General features: G+C 39.7%; 1 protein-coding gene across 1 annotated transcript in view; it reads left to right on the top strand.

The window, feature by feature from the left end:
- Positions 1-2,124: 2,124 nt before the first annotated feature.
- The window catches only part of UBAP1 (ubiquitin associated protein 1), a 52,344-nt gene continuing 32,047 nt past the window's right edge, over positions 2,125-22,421 (top strand). Inside the window, exon 1 of the mRNA XM_045780349.2 lies at positions 2,125-2,345. The gene's annotated coding sequence lies outside the window, so the exon portion shown is untranslated. The remainder of the gene's footprint in view (positions 2,346-22,421) is intronic.

Here is a 22,421-nt window from a genome sequence, read left to right as displayed (position 1 = left end):
TTGGTGTTCCCTTGGATTGGCATTTTCTTTTCCTAGACATCTGCAAATCTTTCACTTCCTTTACTCAGGTCTTTACTCAGATGTCACTTTTTCCTGGCCATCCTCTATAAAATTTTTTTTTAAAGATTTTATTTATTTATTTGACAGAGATAGAGACAGCCAGCGAGAGAGGGAACACAAGCAGGGGGAGTGGGAGAGGAAGAAGCAGGCTCATAGCAGAGGAGCCCAATGTGGGGCTCGATCCCACAACGCCAGGATCACGCCCTGAGCCGAACGCAGAAGCCCAACCACTGTGCCACCCAGGCGCCCCTTTCCTCTACAAATTTCAATCATGGATGCCTTCTATTTCCTTTCCTCTGCTTTATTTTTTTTCTTCTTAACCTATCACCATTATTTTTTTTTTTAAAGATTTTATTTATTTATTTATTTAACAGAGACAGAGACAGCCAGTGAGAGAGGGAACACAAGCAGGGGAGTGGGAGAGGAAGAAGCAGGCTCATAGCAGAGGAGCCTGATGTGGGGCTCGAACCCAGAACGCTGGGATCACGCCCTGAGCCGAAGGCAGACGCTTAACCGCTGTGCCACCCAGGCGCCCCAACCTATCACCATAATTATTGGTCATTTTCCTCTATAATATAAGCACTGTGAGAACAGGAATTTTTTTGGGGGGGGGTTCTTTTATATACTGCTATATCCCCAGTACATAGAACAGTGCTTGGTATACTAGTGGCACTCAGTAAATGCTTATTGAATGATGAATGAAAAGTTTAATTGCTCAAGAAGTATCAGTATACCACACATGTGTACTCCTTACCTCTTTCTGATTTCTAAGCTCACATTCCCTCCTGAACTTCCCTCCAGAAAATCTGCCATCATAATTTGGTTAGCTGAACTCATTTTCACCTCCTTTAGCACTTCAGTAAACCTTACTTCTCTCTTGTTTCTGTTAAAAACAGACCTCCAGAACTTGGCTTTTCTTCTTTATGATTTATTCTCCCATGCAGCAGGTCTCCACATGGGAGTGTTGTTGAGTCAATTCCCTAAATCTTGGTTCAGTTAATCCCCTAGTCTCCATCCCTGCTGTCTCTGCTTTAGTTCAGGTGTGAATCTTTTACTCAGTGCCCAAGTCTCCCACGTAGTCTCCAGTCCATTTTATTCACTGCTACCATTTTAACTCTCCTGATGGAGAATTTTATTCAGCTCACTGCTCTCCACAAACCTTCTATCGCTGCCCATTATTTGTTGAATTAAGTTGGCAAAGAATCCAGAATTGATGATTTGCTATTCTCTGCTTTAACTTCCCCCTTCTGGAATGCCCACCGTCTCTCATTGTGGGTTAAAACTGCTGCACCCTTCAGAGTACAAATATCTTCTCTGGAGTTCCAAAGAGAAAACAGGGCTGAAGAATTAGGCATGAGAGTCTACACATTCTTTATGTATTCAGAAAGTGTAGAGATGTAAATCTTTCCTAATCTCTTAGCCGAAAGCCAATTTTTCCAGAGCAATTAATGCACCTGTTAGGCCGTTATCACTCTCTGATTTTTCGTGAACTGTTAATGCTTCGATTTCTCTCACCAAGTAGGAACTTTTGGGAACAAAGATTCATCTCATGCAGTTATGAATCCTCTATGCACCTGATTCCAAGAGATATCCAATAAATGCAGGAGGCAGTAAATGTTTGGGATTGGATTACCTAGTTTAAACCGTTGGATGTCACAACTGGAGGGAGACTTAGAGGTCGCCTTTCAACCCAATCTTTGTAAATGGGGAAAATGAGGACCGGAAAGAGTAGGACTTTGTACCAGATCACTGACCTGGGACCAGAAGCCAGACATTCTGATTCCCAAGTAGGTCTCATTTGTAAGTCTGTGCGTCTTTTCGCGATTCGCGCCTCTCGGAAGCTCTCCTGGGCCGCTTCTCCAGCTTCTACGCCTTACCTTCTCAGTGACCCACATCTTTCCCTTCCTTCCTTGGGTCAGCAGGGCGCACCCACTCCAATTGCAGCGGCCCAGGCAACTAGAGTTGTTGGGCAGTACAGGAGAGATTAGTTACGTCACTGTCGGCTCCTCCCATTGGCCCAGGGAGGGTGGAGCGCGGCGCCATGACGTCAGACGCCCAAAGGGGCGGAGTGGTGAGGGGAAGGCGGAGGGAAGTAGGACTTCAACATGGCGGCTGTGGTACTGGCAGTGGCTACGGTGACGGCCTGGCCCGGGGCGGGCAGAGTTAGAAGTGGTGGCGTTCGCTTTCCCTAGGGGTCGTCAAGAGCTCAGCGGGGACCGAGCCTGGGAGGCCGTCCGGCGTCAGCACGTTTCGGCTTCTGGGACGGCAGCGGCAGCGGCGTTCAGGTGAGGGGGCCTCCCGCTGGGAGAAGGGGGGGAAGAGGGGCGGAGTTGGGGGAGGGGACGGGTACCGGGAGACGGATGGGGGAGGATTCCCTGGGAAGAGGTTGGAGGCCGAGCGGGAAGAAAGGAGCTATAGTTGAGAAGCGGCCAGAGATCCGTGACTTGGGGAGGATTCTGGGAGAAAGGTCGGAGTGAGGGGACCAGAGTTGAAGGGGCGGAAGGCAGATGGGATGCGGAAAAACGAGTTCGGATTAAGGAGACTAATACCTTACTGGAAGACAGGCGCAGTAGATGTGTATCTGGCTGGAGTGGGAGCTCGGTGGGAATTATAGGATGTCGTAGAGGTGGACCCAGGTTTTAATAAAGAAGGCGAGTAATTGGGAGTTGAGGGTGAGTTGGGGAAGTGAGATGCAGATTTACTTCTCCCTGAGGCGTTGAGATAAGGGAGAAAGGGAAGAAACCAGAGCCAGGGTGAGGGGTCTTTGGGGAGATCTTGGACGTTGTCTGGCCTTCTCCAGTATGTTTATCTTGCCTCTTTTGTTTATTTCTTGGGTGGAGACTTACCTGTACAGTCCACCTGGGCCTCAGAAACAGTCCCAAATCTTTATTGTGGAACATCAAGTTACTTTTCATTTATTTGATCTCTATCAGAGATCTCTGACCTTTGGTTGTTTCCACACGTGCTTGTTTCCCGACTAGCCTCTGAAAATGAAAATACATTTTATATTAAGTTGAAATAAAAATTTGAATTTTTAAACACCATAGAGTGTTAGAAAACGATATTTGAAAACTTAGTTAACTATTAAACACTTTGTTCTAACCCCACTTATTGGTGTTTTCTCTCTTTCCTCAGTTATAGTTATTAGCATTTGAGAAATTGGATAGACACGATGTATCTCTTCGGAATTTGTCACATTTGATGGGGGGGAAAGACAGGGCACTTAGTTTTTAGTGATAGCTAGTTCTTTCTAGTTAATGTCCCAAACTAGTTAAACTGAAAGTTTATGTATTTTATAACAAAGAATGTGAAATATTCAGAGTCTCAAAGAATTACATTTTCTGCATTAACCTATTAAATGGAATTTTATAAATTAAATTTTTATTTCTAATCAGTTCTATTCAGTTTTTCTGTTACTTATTTATTCAACATTTAATGCCTACTTTGTGTTGCATTAAGAATCATTCTGATTATGGAAATGGGAAAATTAACGTTTCTCTATCACTGCACAGCAAATAACTTGCTAACTTGTTACGACCTCATTGGAAGAAAAAATATTACTTAGAAATGATCACAATGGAAGAAAATTAAACTGTGTGTATATAAGAAGTTCCTGAATTTTTCTTTGACCCAGTACTTCATCATGACATATTTTTTGTGTTTCTGAAAGATTTTATTTCTAAAATTATTTTTATTAAAATAATTAAAAAAATTTTTAAAAATAATCTCTACATGCAGTGTGGGGCTTGAACTCACAACCCCAGGATTAAGAGTTGCGTGCTCTTCCGACTAAGCCAGCTAGATGCCCCTGAAAGATTTTTTTGATTTTGATTTTGAAGACGACAATAACAGTATCCTGGTTTGATAATATTAGGTCTGTAGACAATTCTTATCAGTGGTTGTTAGTTCACATTTCTTAGACTGGCAAATGTCACTTTATCTTGTGCGTCTTTTCTTTTATATCTTGAATATGGTAATGTACTTAAAATGAGGATTCTTGAAGTTTTAATTCAGTAACTAAAATTCTCTGAGTATTTTCAGCATTACAAATGTATTTTCATTACTCCAGAGTATAGATGCCAGTATTACATTTTTCCTGATCTCTAATTAAATTGTTGAATGTTTTGAGGGTTTTTGTTTTGTTTTTACTTTAAAGTAAGCTCTATACCCAATGTGGGCTTGAACTCATGACCCCGAGATCAAGAGTCTTGGCCTACTGATGGAGCCACCTGGGCTCTCATTTTTTTGAGGTTTTTAACATGGAGATTACTTTAAGTGTTAACCTTTTTCCCACAAGCAACCCCCCCCCAAAAAAAAACTCCAGTACCATCAATTCATCATTAATAAGGTAATTTTCTTTAGACAGGCTTTTTAGGAAGTCCAAAAGTTAGTATGTAGTATTTTTTTTTTTTTAAGATTTTTTTTATTTATTTGACAGAGAGAGAGCCAGTGAGAGAGGGAACACAAGTAGGGGGAGTGGGAGAGGAAGAAGCAGGCTCTGGGCGGAGGAGCCTGATGTTGGGCTTGATCCCAGAACGCCGGGATCATACCCTGAGCCTAAGGCAGACGCTTAACGACTGAGCCACCCAAGCGCCCCAGTATGTAGTATTTTAAATATTAAATAGCTTTTTCTGGGTACCTGGGTTGCTCAGTCAGTTAAGTGGCCAACTCTTGATTTCAGCTTAGGTCATGATCTCAGAGTTGTGAGATTGAGCCCCACATAGGGCTCCATGTTGGGAGTGGAGCCTGCTTAACATTTTCTCTCTCTCTCTCTCTCTCTCTCCCTACCCCTCACCCCTCTTAAAAAAAGGGGGGTTTTCTTAGAATCAAAAAAACCTTGAATCTTAGAAATCAACTGGGTTTAAATTTTAACATAGCTTGGGCATCCCTGCTTCTGTATCACGAAGATAAGTGAAAATCTATTGTCTTTTCCAGAATCTAATAATTTAGGAAAGCCTTTCGGTTAGAAGAAGAAGTAAGCAGGTATTTCTCTTCTAACCTGTACTGTACAATTTTGTAATATTAAAAATAATTTGAATTAAGAGTAATATTTTCCTATGAATTGAGAGTTGTAATTTTAGGAAATTTTAGGTGAGAGTAGCAAGATTTACAAAGGGAAGAGTGCTAGCCCTGGGCCTAAGCTAATGAGGTAGGCATTGTTAAGCACTTTACATAATCTCTTAATCTTTGCAATGTGATTAGATAGGCAGGTTGTGATACACGTGCTTTTTAGCTGTTGAGGAAATTGAGGATCAGTGAATTTGAGTCATTTAAGGTTACAGAGATAAAATGGTAGAGTCTGAATTTGGACTTGAATTTGTTACACTTCAGTGCCCGAACTGTATCTGTTACACCTTTGTCCCTCTTAGTCACAGGGTCATTCTAATTCCTATCAAGTAAATTTAAAGTATAACCACTATTTTTAAATAATGCCATTTAAAACTACTTGTTCTTTTTGGAATAGTAGTGTAACTGGAATGATAAATAGTTCATTAAAATTGTAATCATTAAGATGTCATTAGTATTCTAGGAGGAAATGAATACCTGAATATTTTGTACTTAACAAAATAAACTGGATAAACTGGATAAGAGACTAAAGTTTTCTTATTTGTATTGCTGAGTCAGGTAGGATTCAGCTCATTAAGGGCCAAAATTCGTATTTGGCAGTAGTCTGCATGTGTTCTCATAATTTTGGATTGATCATTATCAGTTGCTTAATTGCTTAGCAAACCCTTCTAGTGGTTGAGTCACTAAATTGGCTCATGGTAATTGTGAATCTTGTGGTTACTGAGTCAAGAGCTAGCAGTATGTGTTTTGGTTGCCTCACTTCCTCCACAGCACTTGATATTGTCAGACTTCTAACTTTTTTTCTAACCTAATGGGCTTGAAATGTTGTCTGTTTTGTTTTTATTAGCATTTCCTTAAGTTGAGCATCTTTTCATATGTTTATTCAGGATTTGTGCTTTTTCGGTGAAGTGTATATTCAAGTTCTTTGCCTATTTCGACGTGTTTCTCTTTCTCATTGACTTTTAAGACTTATGTTTTTTTATTTTTTAAATTAATTTTTAAAATATTGTATTTATTTATTTGAAAGAGAGACAGCGAGAGAGGGAACACAAGCAGGGGGAGTGGGAGAGAGAGAAGCAGGCTTCCCTCTGATCAGGGAGCCTCATGTGGGGCTCGATCCCAGGACCATGGGATCACGACCTGAGCTGAAGGCAGACGCTTAACGCTTAACGACTGAGCCACCCGGGCACCCCAAGTCTTTTTTTTTTTTTAAGATTTTATTTATTTGACATAGCATGCATGTGCACAACCAGGGGGAGCAGCAGGCAGAGGGAGAGGGAGAAGCAGGCTCCCTGCTGAGCAGGGAGCCCAGTGCAGGGCTCGATCCCAGGACCCTGGGACCATGACCTGAGCCAAAGGCAGGTGCATAACTGACTGAGCCATCCAGGTGCCCCAAAAAGTTCATAATTTTAATGAAATTTTCAGTTTTGTATGGTTTGTGCTTTTTGAGTCATTTAGAAAACCCTTCTCTGCTAGGCATGCTTTTTTTTTAATGTTTATTTGTTTGAGATTTATTTATTTATTTTAGAGAGAAAGTGCGTGGCAGGGGGCAGTGGGAGAGGGAGACAGAGAATCCCAAGCCGACTTGATCAGAAGATCCTGAGATCATGACCTGAGCTGAAATCAAGTCGGTTGCTTAGCTGAATGAGCCACCCAGGCGCCCCAGGTTTTTTATTGTTTTAATCTCTACCCCCAATGTGAGGCTCAAGCTCAAAATCCTGGTATCAAGAATCACATGCTCTACTGACTGAACCAGCTAGGTACCCCAGGGCCTGAAGTATTTTAAAGCAAATCCCAACTTTCCTATAAATACATTATTATGAACCTCTGATAGGCTTTCTTTTAAAAATGTTACCACCGTGTCATTATCACATCTAATAATTATTAGTAATTCCTTTATAATCTAATGCCATCCATATTAAAATTTCTCTTATTGTCTTAAAAGTGTCTCTTCAGGGGCACTTGGGTGGTGCAGTTGATTAAGTGTCCGACTCTTGGTTTTGGCTCAGGTTGTGATCTCAGGGTCATCGGGTCAAGCCCCTGAGTCAGGCTCTGCACTCAGCTCAGGTCTGCTTGAGATTCTCTCTCCCTCTCCCTCTCCCACTCGTGCTCTCACCCACTCTCTCTCAAATAAATAAATCTTTTTTTTTTTTTTTAAGATTTTATTTATTTATTTGACAGAGAGAGACAGCCAGTGAGAGAGGGAACACAAGCAGGGGGAGTGGGAGAGGAAGAAGCAGGCTCCTAGCAGAGGAGCCTGGTGTGGGGCTCGATCCCAGAATGCTGGGATCAGGCCCTGAGTGGAAGGCAGACGCTTAACGACTGAGCCACCCAGGCGCCCCCCTCAAATAAATAAATCTTAAAAAAAGAAAAGTGTCAGGGTGCCTGGGTGGCTCAGTCGGTTAAGTATTTGCCTTCTGCTCAGGTCATGATCTCAGGGTCCTGGGATTGAGCCCCCCACATTGGGCTCCCTGCTGAGCGGGGAGTCTGCTTCTCTCTCTCCCTCTGCCCTTCCCCGTGGCTTGTGCTCTCTCTCTCTCGTTCTCTCTCCCTCCAATAAATAAATAAAATTGTTTAAAAGTGTCATTTTACAAGCAGTTTGTGCCATTCACAGTTCAAATAAGGTCCATATTAATCATTTATTCAGTTTTCATGTCTAAGGCTTTTTTATTATATGGTAATTACCCCCGTTTCATATAATTGATTCATTGGAGAAACCAGGGCATTTGTCCTGTAGGTATCCTACATTCAGTAACTGTACATTCTTATGTGTGTGTGTTTTTTCTTTCACTTGCTCTTCTATTTTTTTGTAAACTAATGGTTACAAGATCGATTTATTTTAACCCTAACCCTCTTCCTCTTCCCCTCCCTCTGCTTGTGCATGCTCGCTCTCTCTCTCGCTCACTCTCTCAAATAAAAAAGTTGTGAAATTGTATCATCATGCTATTTCTGTTAGTTTTTGAGTACTATTCTTCTCTAAAGAGCTTTCCCTTAGCAGCAGGCTTACGCTGAAGTATAGTTCTATTGAAAAGAGTAGATGAGTACACTTACCATGATGAGCACTGAGTAACGTATAGAATTGTTGAATCATTATATTGTATACCTGAAGCTGCTATAACACCATGTTAACTATACTGAACTTAAAATAAAAACAGTACAAATAAAAAAAAATAGAAAGGAGGATGAATGCTTCATTCTTTTAATTAACCAATTTCAAAGTAAAGAGTTAGTGTAACATTCTTCTCTTAAGGTAACAGGCTATTTTGAGTTTTTTTTTTTTTTTTTAAAGTATCCACACCTAGTGTGGAGCTCAACGTGGGGCTTGAAGTCAGCAATTGTGAGATCAAGACCTGAGCTGAGATCAAGAGTTGGACACTTACCTGACTGAGCCACTCAGGTGCCCCTGCTCCCTTTTTTTGACCTTTGGTTTTCTTTAAAGATTTTATTTTTTTTTAATTTGAGAGAGGGAGCTCACATATGAGTGGGGGGAGGGGCAAAGGGTGAGGGAGGAGCAGACTCCCCACTGAGCAAGGAGCCTGACAGAGGGCTGGATCCCAGGACCTGAGATGATGACCTGAGCTGAAGGAAGTGCCCAACCGACTGGACTACCCAGGCACCCCAACTGTTGGTTTTCTAAGGGTCTTTTCTTTGAGTATTATCATAAACTTGTGAATTTATACCATGTATTTGAACAATTACAGTCATTTTTTTAAGATTTTATTTTTAAGCAATCTCTACACCCAATGTAGAGTTTGAACCTATAACCCAAGATCAAGAGTCGCATGTTCTACCTATAGTCATTCTTTTTTGATGCACAAGTTGTTTTATTTTTGATCAGTGGGAGTCATTTCAGGTTGGTAGCTATTTGGCATGAACTAAAAATCCTTTTTTTTTTTTTTAAATGTTTTATTTATTTAAGTCATCTTTCTACCCAATGTGGGCTTTGAACTCACAGCCCCAAGATCAAGAGTCACGTGCTTTTCCAACTGAGCCAGCCAGGTGCCCCATGAACTATAAATCTTTGAAAGGCTTCTTTCATATACAGCAAATGGCCCAGGTTAATCTTATAAATTCTTCCTGTACATCTGAAAATGACCATTTCTCCAAGAATTAATGCAGAACTGATACTGAGAGCTCAAAATGTGGGTGCCAGGGATGCTCATTGATACTGTCCTTGCTTCTACAAACATTTTTATTTATTTTAAATTAAAAAAAAAATTTTATTTTTGGGGTGCCTGGGTGGCTCATTTGGTTGGGCATCTGACTTTGGCTAAGGTCATGATCTCAGGGTCGTGGCATCGAGCCCTGCGTTGGGCTCCCTTCTCAGCCAGGTGTCTACTTCCCCTGTCCCTCTGCCCCACCCCCACTTATGCACCCTCTCTCTCTCTGAAACAAATAAATAGATCTTAAAAAAATTTTTTTTTTAATTTTTTGGGTGTCTGTGTGGCTCATTTGGTCAAGCATCTGCTTTTGGCCCAGGTCATGATACTTGGGTCCAGGGATCGAGCCCCACGTCGGGCCCTCAGCTTATTGGGGAGCCTGCTTCTCCCTCTCCCTGCTGTTCCCCCTGCTTGTGGGCACTCTCTCTCTCTCTGTTAAATAAATAAAATCTATTTTATTGAACTGAACTGAAGTTCAGTTATGTTAACTTGTTCAAGGGGTACACAGCTAATAAGTGGCAGAACTGTGACTTAGACCCTGATTTTTCTTAGTTTAAAACTAGTTAGTAAGAGAGAATCTAAGCAGGCTCTGTGCCTAGCGCAGAGCCTGCTGTGGGGCTTGATCTCAGAACCCTGAGATCATGACCTGAGCCAAAATCAAGAGTCGATGCTTAACCAACTGAGCCGCCCAGGCACCCCTAAAACTTTAATTTCTGATTGTGCATTGCTAGTATATAAAAATGCAATTGATTTTTCTGTATTGATCTTACAGCCTCCAGTCTTGCTAAACTGTTGTATAAGTTTTGTATAAATACTCTTGTAGATTCCACTAGATTTTCTACAGACCATGTTGTCTGTGAATTAGGACAGGTTTTATGTGTGGTTTTTTTTCCCCCCTATTTGGATACCTTTTACTTCTTTTTCTTGTTTTATTGCACTGGCTAGAACCTCTAATACAATGCTAAATAAATGTGATGAAAGTGGACATCCTTGTCTTATTCTTGAACTTAGGGGAATGTCTTTTAACATTTGGTATGATGTTAACTGTAGGGTTTTTTTTTTAATAGATGGCCTTTATAAAATTGAGGAAGTTCCCTTCTAGTCCTAGTTTGCTGAAAGTTCTTTTTGGAATGGGTATTGGATTTTGTCAGTTTTGCTTTTCCTGTGTTTATTAAGATAATCTCATGGTTTTTCTTTTTTAGTTTGTTAATATGGTGAATTACATCTTTTTAAAGGATATATTTAACCAATCTTGCATTTCTGGGAAAAATCTTGCTTCATCATGATATATTATCCTTTTTATATATTGTTGGATTTGAGTTGCTAAAATTTTGTTGAGAATTTCTGCAGTTACGTTCATGAGGGATATTCTGTAATTTTCTTGTATTATCTTTGACTGTTTTGGTATCAAGGTAATGTTTCTGTAATTCTTATGGAATGAGTTGGGAAGTATTCATTCCTCTTCAGTATTCTTTTTTTTTTTTTTTAAGATTTTATTTATTTATTTGACAGAGATGGAGACAGCCAGCAAGAGAGTTAACACAAGCAGGGGGAGTGGGAGAGGAAGAAGCAGGCTCCAGCGGAGGAGCCTGATGTGGGGCTCGATCCCAGAACGCCGGGATCACGCCCTGAGCCGAAGGCAGACGCTTAATGACTGAGCCACCCAGGCGCCCCATCCTCTTCAGTATTCTGGAGGAGTTTGTGGTGAATTAGTGTTATTTCTTCCTCAAGTGTTTGGAAGATTTCACCAGTAAAGCAGTCTTTTTCTTTATGATGAGGTTGTAAATTACAAGTTCAATTACTTTAATAGATACAGGGCTATTGAGGCTATTTCTTTCTTCTTGAGTGATCTTTGGCAGTTTGTGGTTTTTAAAAAATTGGTTTATTTCTTTTTAAAAAATATTTTTAGAGAGAGAGCCTTCATGCATCACAGAAGTGAGGGGTAGGGGCAAAAGGAGAGGGAGAGAGAATTGTACTTTTGTGGGGGGAGGGGCAGAGGTAGAGGGAGAGAGAGAATCTTTTTTTTTTTTAAGATTTTCTTTATTTGACAGAGAGAGAGAGACAGCCAGCGAGAGAGGGAACACAAGCAGGGGGAGTAGGAGAGGAAGTAGCAGGCTCCCAGCAGAGGAGCCTGATGTGGGGCTCGATGCCAGAACACTGGGATCACGCCCTGAGCCGAAGGCAGGTGCTTAACGACTGAGCCACCCAGGCGCCCCAGAAGAGAGGGAATCTTAAGCAGGCTCCACACCTAGCATGGAGCCCTATGTGGGGCTCTATCTCATGATGCTGAGATCCTGACCCGAGTTGAAATCAAGAGTTGTACGCTCAACTGACTGAGCCACCCAAGGCACCCCTGAGAGAGAGAATATTAAGCAGCCTCCATGCTCAGCATGGAATGCCACATGGGCTCCATCTCATGACCATGAGATCATGACCTGAGCCGAAATCAGGAGTTGGACACTTAACCAACTGAGCCACCGAGGCACCCCTAGAAATTGGTTTATTGAAAGAAAGAAAGAAAGAAAGAAAGAAAGAAAGAAAGAAAGAAAGAAAGAAAAGAAATTGTTTTATTTCAGTTAAATTACCAGACTTGGCATAAAATTGTTTTTTGTTTTGTTTTGTTTGTTTTATATAATTGTTTTGATATGGTATTCTTTTAATATTTGTAAGATCTGTGCTGTCTTTCATTCCCGAAGGCAGTAGTTTTCTTTTTTTTTTTTTCTTCTAGTGAGCCTTGCCTAGGGAGTTTATCAATTTAATTAACCTTTTTAAAGAATCACCTTTTGGTTTTACTAATTTTTCTCTTGTTTTTTAGTTATTATTTTTAAAGATTTTTATCCACTTGAGAAAGTATGAGCAGGGGGAGGGGCAGAGGGACAAGCAGAGCCCCAGCTGAGTGAGGAGCCTGACCTGGGCTTGATCCCAGGACCCTGAGATCATGAGCCAAAGCCAGAGGCCTAGCCAACTGAGCCACCCAGGCACCCCTTTCTTAGTTATTATTTAGAGAAGAATTGATGCTTTCTTATTTGAAGTCAGAGATGGTCTGATTTTTAATGTGGGTCTGGCCAACTATGGCTTTGTTGTGTTATAGGCAGATTTCCAAACTGCCTGTGTTGCTTATACTGCCAATATTCCATATTTTCCTGAAAATAATCTATGCTACTTACCTTATAGGTAAGTTAACTGGCTGCTTGTACATAGTTGGATAATTTGCACATTGTGTTATAGAGTTCATAAAATTGTATTGGGAGATGAGGGATTTTAAGATTTATGCTTGCATTTATATTAGAAGTAATTCTATATTACGTACATTCCACATGTTAAACCTTTTATATTTGGAAATTTCTTAAACATTTTGACAGAAGTTTCTGCTTCTGTGGTGGAGCAAACCATTAAGTTACATTTATGGTAATTCCAGTTGGTAATTCCAGTTAGACACTGGGATATTATTTTTAAGTAACTTTGTTCCAGTAACCTGGTATGATTTGTATCTCCATTCAACGTAGATTTCAACATAGATGTGAAAAGGTAGTATATATATTTTGTAAAATGAACATCATCCACTGTGTTGAAGTTTTTGTAATGTGCTGTGATTTTTTTTTTTAAGTCTAAAATAGTATATGCCAGTATCCTCATTCTTTCTAAAACTTTTCTGAACTTCATGTGGTGGTGAGAGAAGAGACTTACTGGAGTATTTTCTTATTCTTTGGTGGTTGGTAGAGTTTTGATTATTTTTCAGGGGAGTTATGAAAGATTTATTACATTAAGTATGCTGATTATTATTTATATTTTTAAAGATTTTATTTATTTATTTGAGAGAGAGCAAGAGAGAGAGGGAGAGAGAGCATGAGCTGGGTGAAGGGCAGGGGAAGCAGCAGACTCCCCGCGGAGCAGGGAGCCTGACTCAGGGCTTGATCCCAGAACACCGGAATCATGACCCAAGCTGAAGGCAGACGCGCAACCAACTGAGTCACCCAGGCGCCCCAGTATGCTGAAATTAACCTCTATAGAGGGTTTTCTATTTGATTGCCAGGGACTCATAAGTCGGTATAAAAATATATGGGTTTCTGGGGCGCCTGGGTGGCTCAGTCGTTAAGTGTCTGCCTTCGGCACAGGGCGTGATCCCAGAGTTCTGGGATCGAGCCCCACATCAGGCTCCTCCACTGGGAACCTGCTTGTCTTCCCTCTCTCTCTGGCTGTCTCTCTCTCTGTCAAATAAATAAAAATAAAATCTTTTAAAAAATATATATATGGGTTTCTTACTATTGGTGATGGTTTTCTGGTACCACCTTTCTTTGTTCCTTAGAGTAAGTACAAGCCATTGAAATGTGGAACTATTCTTATTAATATGAGATTTAGGGGGCACTTGGGTGGCTCAGTAGGTTAGGCATCTGCCTTCAGCACAGGTCATGACCGCTGAGTCCCGGGATCGAGTGCCACATCGGATTCCTGGCTCAGCTGAGAGCCTGCTTCCCCCTCTGCCCCTCACCCTGCTTGTGCGCGCTCTCTCTCTCTCTCTATAAATAAAATGTTAAAAAAAAATTAGATTTAGGAGGGTGAGGAGGTGCTAGCAAACCTGGTGAGTAACAATTGCTTGTATTATTTTATTTAATCCTTATAATAACCCTTCTTAGATTCATTCCATTGTACCATTAATTTAATTTCTTATATTATTAATCTTTGTTTTTATTGGTAAGAAGAATATGTTAAGTTTTGTTATCAGAGATAAATTACAACCCATTTTGATAGATACCTATTTGATAGATATTCATAAAGCAACTAAGATTAATTAAAAGATCTGTGTCCTTTTTGTGTCTTTTTATTATAAATCATTTCATATTAAGGTTTTTCAGTTGTAAAATAGAAGCAAAATTCTGTGTACAGTATTCCCCCCTTATCTGCAGGGGATACGATCTAAGATCCCCAGTGGGTGCCTTCGGATAGTAGTGAACCCTATATATATGGATGGTCCCCAACTCATAAATGGTTTGATTTACAATTTTTTGACTTCATGATGTGAAAGCAGTATGCATTCAGTAGAAGCCATACTTTGAATTTTGAATTTTGATCTTTTCTCAGGCTAGCTCTCTTATGATACTGGACAATGGCAGCCAGCTACACCTCTCAGTTAGCCATGTGATCATGAGGGTAAACGGCTGATACACTTATAACCATTTTGTACCCATACAGTTGTTTTTTACTTTCAGTACAGTATTCAATAAATTACATGAGATATTCAACACTTTATTATAAAATAGACTTTGTGTTAGATTATTTTGCCCATGTGTAAGCTAATGTAAGTGTTCTGAGCACACTTAAGGTAGGTTAGGTGATTAAAATGCGTTTTTTACTTAAGATTTTTTTCAATTTATGATAGGTTTATTGAGATGTAACTCCATCATAAGTTAAGCAAGTTCTGTACTATGTATTTTCTTGTACAGATATATATATGATCAGTTTTATTTATTTTTAAAAAGACTTTATTTATTTATTTATGAGAGAGAGAGAGAGAGAGGGTGCACACGTGAGGGTGGAGGGAGGAGCAGAGGGAGAGGGAGAGAGAGAATCTTAAGCAGGCTCTATGGCCAGCGCAGAGCCGGACATGGGGCTCGATCTCATGACCCTGAGATTATGACCAGTCCCAAAATCAGTTGAGTCAGCTGCTTAACTGACTGAGCCATCCAGGCACTCCTAAAAGATTTGATTTGATTTGATTTTTTTAAAGATTTTTATTTGAGAGAGAGAGCACAAGCAGGGAGGAGAGGGAGAAGCAGGGTCCCTGTGAGCAGGGAGCCTGACCTGGGGCTCGATCCCAGGGCCCTGCGGTCATGACTTGAACCAAACGTGGATGCTTAACCGACTAAGCCACCCAGGTGCCCCTAAAAGATTTTATTTTAATTTCTGCATCCAACATGGGGCTTGAACTCACAACCTTAAGATCAAGAGTCGCATGCTCTACCAACTGAGCCAACCAGGTGCCCCGTTTGTAATCAATTTTAACTTATAAATTAGGCACAGTAAGAAGTTAACAATAAAAATAATAAAATAGAAAAATTATAACAACACACACTAATTATATGAATATGGTCTCTAAGTATCTTATTGTACTGTACTCACTGTGAGATGATAAAATGCCTGTGTGTTGAAGGGAAGTGAGTTACGTAGGCATTGTGACTTACCATTAGGTTACTCTTGACCTTCTGATGATAGATCAGAAAGAGGATCATCTCCTTCTATGAAGTTGTCCCATCTTTATATTGTTTGTTTCCTGGTGTACTGCGCAATGTTCCCTTCGGGGTGAGTTCTCAAGTTTGGTGATCAAGGCTCTGTCAGTTTTTTGTTTCCATGGGAAAAACCATTCAAATTTCACATGACTTCAACAGTCAGAATGATGTCATCCACTGAGTCTGAAGACGGCTGGAAGAACAGAACATTTATTTTATGATTATTTCTCTCAGGTCAGATTCATAGCCCATGGTGTGATATTTAGCTTCTTTGTATAAAATACATGTTAAAGCAGTTATATCATATTGGCTACTTGTAGAGTGAAATAAGGTTATTAGTGTTAAATAGTAAGCATTTTCTTCTTTAAAAAGTGGGTGTGGACTGTGTATACTTACTGAGTCATAGTCTCAACAAGTGATTACATGTGTTTATGTGCTCTCATAACGAAGAATATGAAGAAGTCTTGTGTTTTTCTTACATGTATGAGAGCATAAAAGCCACTGATGTCTGTAGTTATAAAAGAATATATCCAGATCTTTAATTCTGAAAAGGTTGTCAGATCATTTACTCCAGGCTTCTCTTTTTACAGAAGCAGTCCTGAATTCTTTCCCCCCCCCAAAGGTTTTGACAGGCCCTAAACCGTCCCAAATTGATGGAAGAATTAAGGCTGAAACTCATGTTTTTAACCGTCCAGGATGCTCCTTTCTCTCATATTATGGCATGAGTTGTGATGTGATTTTTGAGAGTTGGGGAGGAGATGACATTTTTGGTTCAGTTACTTCTTGAAATTATTTTTTCCAGTGTTAATTCACAATTTAAATATTTGAGGGGCACCTGGGTGGCTCAGTTGGTTAAGTATCTGCCTTCCGCTCAGGTCATGATCCCAGGGTGGTGGGATCAAGCCCCATGTCAGGCTCCGTGCTCAGCAGGGGAGTCTGCTGCTCCATCTGCCCTTCCCCCTGCTTGTTCTCTCTCTCTCTCAGATAAATGAATAAAACCTTAAAAAAATTAAATTGATAGGTTCGTGGCTGTATTTCCTTTTGGGACATTTTTGTTTTTACGCTAAGAAAAGTTTTTTAAAGATTATTTATTTATTTATTTATTTGATAGAACAAGCAGGGGGAGGAGCTGAGGGAGAGGGAGAAGCAGACTCCCTGCTGAGGAGGGAGCCTGATGTGGGGCTCAATCCCAGGACCCCGAGATCATGACCTGGGCCGTGTAGATGCTTAACCAACTGGAGCTACCCAGGTGCCCCATTAAAAATTTTTTTTAAATTCATTTGAGAATTTTAATGAATTGGTTAAGATAGAGGGGGTAGGGATAAAAAAAGAATTGGCTAAGCTACTGATTAAAAATTTCTAATTAGCTAATGCTTTATGTTATGTCTCCCTATTTTAACTTGTAACTGGCCATTTTCCTGTTCTTAACATTATGTTAGTCTCATAGGCCTTATGATTTCAGACTACAGAAGTCATTGCTTAACTTTTTCGTTGTAAGGGCATTGTTTTGTCTAGTTGTATTCCCAAAATACATATTAGTTAGGAATATTAGTTATAGAATCATATTTTCAGAAGGTTTAAGAGGAGACGGCAAGTGAATATGAAAAGGCCTCCCCTGCTACAGATTAGACACGGTGCTAGGTGCTGGTAGGATTAAGAGGAACCCAGCATTGAGGAAAGTCCTTGCCTGGCTCAATTTGGAATTAGCTAGAGTTCTTTTTTTTTTTTAAGATTTTATTTATTTGAAAGAGAGAGCGCAAGAGCACGAGTGAGGGGGGAGGGGCAGAGGGAGAGGGAGAAGCAGGCTCCCCTCTGAGCAGAGAGCCCTATGCTGGGCTGGATCCAGGACCCTGAGATCATGCATGATCTGACTGAAGGCAGATGCTTAACTGACTGAGCCACCCAGGTAGCCTGAATTAGCTAGAGTTCTTAACTGCAGTTCTCATGAAATCAGATTGGGGTAGTAATTTACCTTGACAATACTATATTCTCTTTTCATGTACTACATGTTGCTTTTTAAATTTTAGTAAGTTAATATTCTGCTATAACCAGTTTATATTAAACTATGTGAAATGAGCTTTATATTGAGTCACTAGTTGCTCTTCTTACAGCCTTAAGTATACGATATGATTAATAACTTTGTTGAAACTTCATTTGCAAGAGTAATTAAATTAGTGAGAAAACTTGTACATTACAGCAGCTTGCCATTTTTTTTTTTTTTTAAGATTATTTATTTGGGAGAGTGCGAGAGAGTGCATGCAGGCTGGGGAGGGGCAGAGAGAGGAGGAGAGAGAATCCTCAAGTAGACTCCATGCCCAGCACAGAGCTCAATTCCAGGACCCTGAGATATGACCTGAGCCAAAACCAAGAGTTGGACACTCAACTGACTGAGCCACCCAGGTGCCCCTACGGCAACTTGCCTTTAAAATAACCTCCATCTTCTGGGGCACCTGGATGGCTCAGTTGGAAGAGCATGAGACCCTTGATACCTGGGTCATGAGTTTGAGCTCCACGTTGGGCATAAACTAAAAAAAATAAATAAATACAAATAACCATTATATTCTAATTTTTTCATAAGGTAAGCATTTTGTTGGATTTTAAGTCTAAGTTATTTTTGCCCACTGCCTTTCCATGTAGAATGAAAATAGGAATTGTATATTTGGGCAGTTGCATAATGTTACTATACTTTTGATCGATTTGGAGTTTATTTTGGGATGGAGTGTGAGGGGAGCATCCAGCTTTTTTCTGGGTGGCTACCATGTTGTTTCGTCGCTTCACAAATTTTATTTTATTTTATTTTTTTATTTTTTTTATTTTTTATTTTTTATAAAGATTTTATTTATTTGACAGAGAGAGACAGCCAGCGAGAGAGGAAACACAAGCAGGGGGAGTGGGAGAGGAAGAAGCAGGCTCCTAGCTGAGAAGCCTGATGTGGGGCTCGATCCCAGAACGCTGGGATCACGCCCTGAGCCAAAGGCAGACGCTTAACGACTGCGCCACCCAGGCGCCCCACACAAATTTTATTTTTTTTTTAAGATTTTATTTATTTGTCAGAGAATGAACGTGCACAAGCAGGGAGAGTGGCAGGCAGAGGGAGAAGCAGGGTCCCAGTAGGGAGCCTGATGTGGGACTTGATTCCATGACCCTGGGATCATGACCTGAGTCGGAGGCAGATGCTTAACCAACTGAGTCACCCAGGTATCCCAACATTTCACAAATTTTAAATGGCAGCTTTACTGTATACTACATTTCCATATTTTGGGTATTTTTAGGGATATCTGTTCTGTTCCACTGATCTGTCTATGTGCCAGTATGGCACAGCTGTAAGTGTTATATCTTAACAGTAAATATTTTAGTATCTGACAGGCTAGTTTGCATTATTTTCTTCAGAGTTTTCTTGGCTGTTGTTACATATATTGTTATTTCTTTATGAACTTTAGAATCAGCTTTTCTAGTTAATAAAACAGAAGACTGTAGTTTTCACTTTTATCATGCCACATTTATAGAGAAACTTCGGGAGAATTGATCTTAATGATGTTGCATGTCCTATCCAAGATTTATCATATGTTTTTCCAATTGTGTAAATCCTCTCTTCTTTCAGTAGAGCTTTAGTTTCTTCCTTTGTATCTTTCTTACCTTTTGTGGCACATTGTATGTTTCCATTATATTTCTTATCTAGTTATTGTATACATGAAGGCTGTTTATTTCAGAATATAGGTTGGAGATACTTTGGCTTTGGTTCCAGACCACCACAATAAACAGACCATCACAATGAAGCAGGTCAAATAAATCTTTTGGTTTCTCAGTACATGTAAAAGTTATGTTTACACTATACTGTAGTCTGTATAAAGTGTGCAATAGCATTGTGTCTAAAAAAAACAATGTACATACCGTAATTAAAAAGTACTTCATCGCTAAAAAAATGCTACCCATAATCTGAGCTTTAAGCGACTTGCAGTCTTACTGTTGGTGGTGGGTCTTGCCTCAGTCTTGATGGCTCTTGACTGATCAGGGTGGTGGTTACTGAACGTTGGGGGCGGCTGTGGCAAGTTCTGAAAATAAGACAGCAATGAAGTTTGCTACATCAGTTGACTTTTTCTTCCATGAACAATTACTTCTTAGCATGAGATGCTGTTTGATAGCATTTTACCCACAGTAGAGCTTTCAGAATTGAGTCGTTCCTCTCAAACCCCACCGCTGCTTTATCAGCTAAGTTTATGTAATATTTGAAATCCTTTGTCATCATTTCAGCAGTCTTCACGGCATCTCCACTTTATTTTTTCATCCATAAGGAGCAACTCTTCATCCATTAAAGTTTTATCCTGAGATTGTAGCATTTCAGACACATCTTCAGGCTCCACTTCTATTCCCTTGCTATTTCCACCACATTTGCACTTACTTTCTCCACTGAAGTCTTGAAATTTCAATATGTAAAAAACAGTGTGAAATGCAATAAAGCAAAGTATGGATGGTTAAGACCAAGTGTGCCTTTATTTTTGTACCCAGAAACACTTTATTGTGTTCTTTTATATTTGTAATAATTTTTCAGTTTTGGGGTTTCCCTGGGAAACAGTCTCTTTTCTAACTTTTTATACCTTTTAACTTCTTTCATCTAATGTTAAATAACAATGTTAACAAATTATGATAGTAGTGGACATCATTGTGTTCCTGTGCTTAGTGGGAATCTTTTATTTCCCATTAGTCAGCATTCTCTGACATTGGTATTTAGAGAGATGGTTTTCGTTGTTGCTTTTAACCTCATGTTAAGGAGTTGACTATATGACTTTTCTTAGATCTGATAATGAATGGTGAAATGTATCAGCAGATGCCTAGTATTGAACTGTCCTGAATTCATGGACTAAATTTTTCTGCTTGGACGTGATGTATTCCTATAATGCATTACTAAATTTGGTTTGTGCTTTTCATTTTGAGGATTTTTTTTATCTCTATGCATACATGAGATTTTTCTGTAATTTTCTCTTTAATGGCATCAATATTATGTGTGCTTTGTAAAAAAAAAAATTAGAAACTTTCCTTTTCTTGTGTTTTGGAGCCATTAAAATTTCATAGCAGTTAGGTTTCTTTTGGGTTGCAAGAGCTCTTTGATGACTTTTTCTTTTTCCTCTGTAGTTAGTGGTCTGGTTAAGATTTCTACCTCTTGTGAAATTAATTTTGATAAATAATACTTTCCTAGAAAATCATCCATTTTATCCAGGTTCTCACGTGTATTTGCAAAGAGATGAACAAAACAATGTCTTTGGATTATTTTAACTTCCTCTATTTTGTACACTTCTCTCTTTTTATTATTTAAAAATTTTTTTAAAAGATTATATTTATTTATTTGACACAGAGAGACAGACAGCCAGCGAGAGAGGGAACACAAGCAGGGGGAGTGGGAGAGGAAGAAGCAGGCTCCCAGCAGAGGAGCCTGATGTGGGGCTTGATCCCAGAACGCCGGGATCATGCCCTGAGCCGAAGGCAGACGCCTAACTACTGCACCACCCAGGCGCCCCGTCACTTCTCTCTTTTTAAAATTAAGTTAGTTGGATGGTTTATGTATTTTCCAAAGAACCAGCTCTTGGGTTTATTTATTGGTTAATCATTTTTCTGATTTTTAATTGGTTATTTTCTGCTTATGTCCTTACTGTTTCCATCTTGTGCTTTCCTTAGATGGTCCCTATACTGTGAATTTTTTTCTTAGTACTTTTGTTTGCTGTGAATTTTCCTGATTACTGCTTTAGCTGCATGTTGTAGGTTCTCAAATGTAGTATTTTCATTGTCATTATTTTATGCAGTTTTATTTTTGGTTCCCTCTTTGATCAAGAGACAGTTTAGAAATTCAGGTAATAGGACCTTTTTGTTTTCTGATGTAATTAATTCCTAATTTTTTTTTTTTGCCTTTTGACTATTATTGGCTGTGATATTTTTGATTTTGAATATTTATTGGAATTTTCTTTGTGGCCTAATATTTACTTAGGTTTTTGTAAAGTGTTCTCTGGGTACTTTGGGTATATTCTGCTTTCAGGATGCTTTTGATAGGCTATAAATGATATCTATCATTAATTATGTATTTCTACTTAGTTCTTCTGTTTCCTGTAGTTTTTGTTTCATGAGTGGTGATGCATTGTTTTTTGGGGCAATTCATAATGTTAGCTCTTCATCATGGAATACATCCTTTATCATCAATAAAGTAAAACAGCTGTTACACTTCCATGAAGTATACGTAGGGCCATTTAGGTGGTATTTTTACTGGTATTAGAAACTATTGATTTATTGGGGTGCCTGGGTGGCTCAGCTGGTTAAGTGTCTGCCTTTGGCTCAGGTCATGATCCCAGAGCCCTGGGATTGATCCCCACATCAGCTCCCTGCTCAGTGGGGAACCTGGTTCTCCCTCCCCCACTGCCTGCCACTCTGCCTGCTTGTGCTGTCTGTCAAATAAATGAATAACGTCTTAGAAAAAAAAAATAAAAGAAACTACTGATTTATTCTTTTTTTTTATTACATTTTCTCTCTCTGAGGTCACACTCTTTCACTAGTTACATACTGTGTTGTTTCTGTTTAGTCCCCTTACAGGTATCTGGGGTATTTTTCCCTCTGTTGCTCCCTAGATTTTTTTTTTCCCCTAATTACAAAGTGTCATCAGTAGATATGTGTTCAATATAGAAAACCTGCAAAGCAAATAGCACAAAAGAAAAAACCAAAAGCCCCACATTGTAAACCCATCATTCAGATAAAACCACCATTGTAAGAGTATGTCTTGCCCCTATTTGTTTCCATATTCACACAGGCCTACTCCCTTCTTCCAAATTCTCAGGGCCCATTAGATCTTGTTTCTGCAGGTTAGTGGCTCAAGTTTAGATTTTCCATTTTTGCTCTCTGTGAAACAGTGCTGCTCAGGACAAATCTGACT

This window comes from Ursus americanus, chromosome 18 (assembly GCF_024610735.1).
Source record: "Ursus americanus isolate L20-20 chromosome 18, mUrsAme1.1.p, whole genome shotgun sequence".
In the NCBI taxonomy this organism is placed as follows: domain Eukaryota; kingdom Metazoa; phylum Chordata; class Mammalia; order Carnivora; family Ursidae; genus Ursus; species Ursus americanus.
Note: the sequence above shows the minus strand (reverse complement) of the source record. Positions and strands in the feature narration are given on the sequence as shown.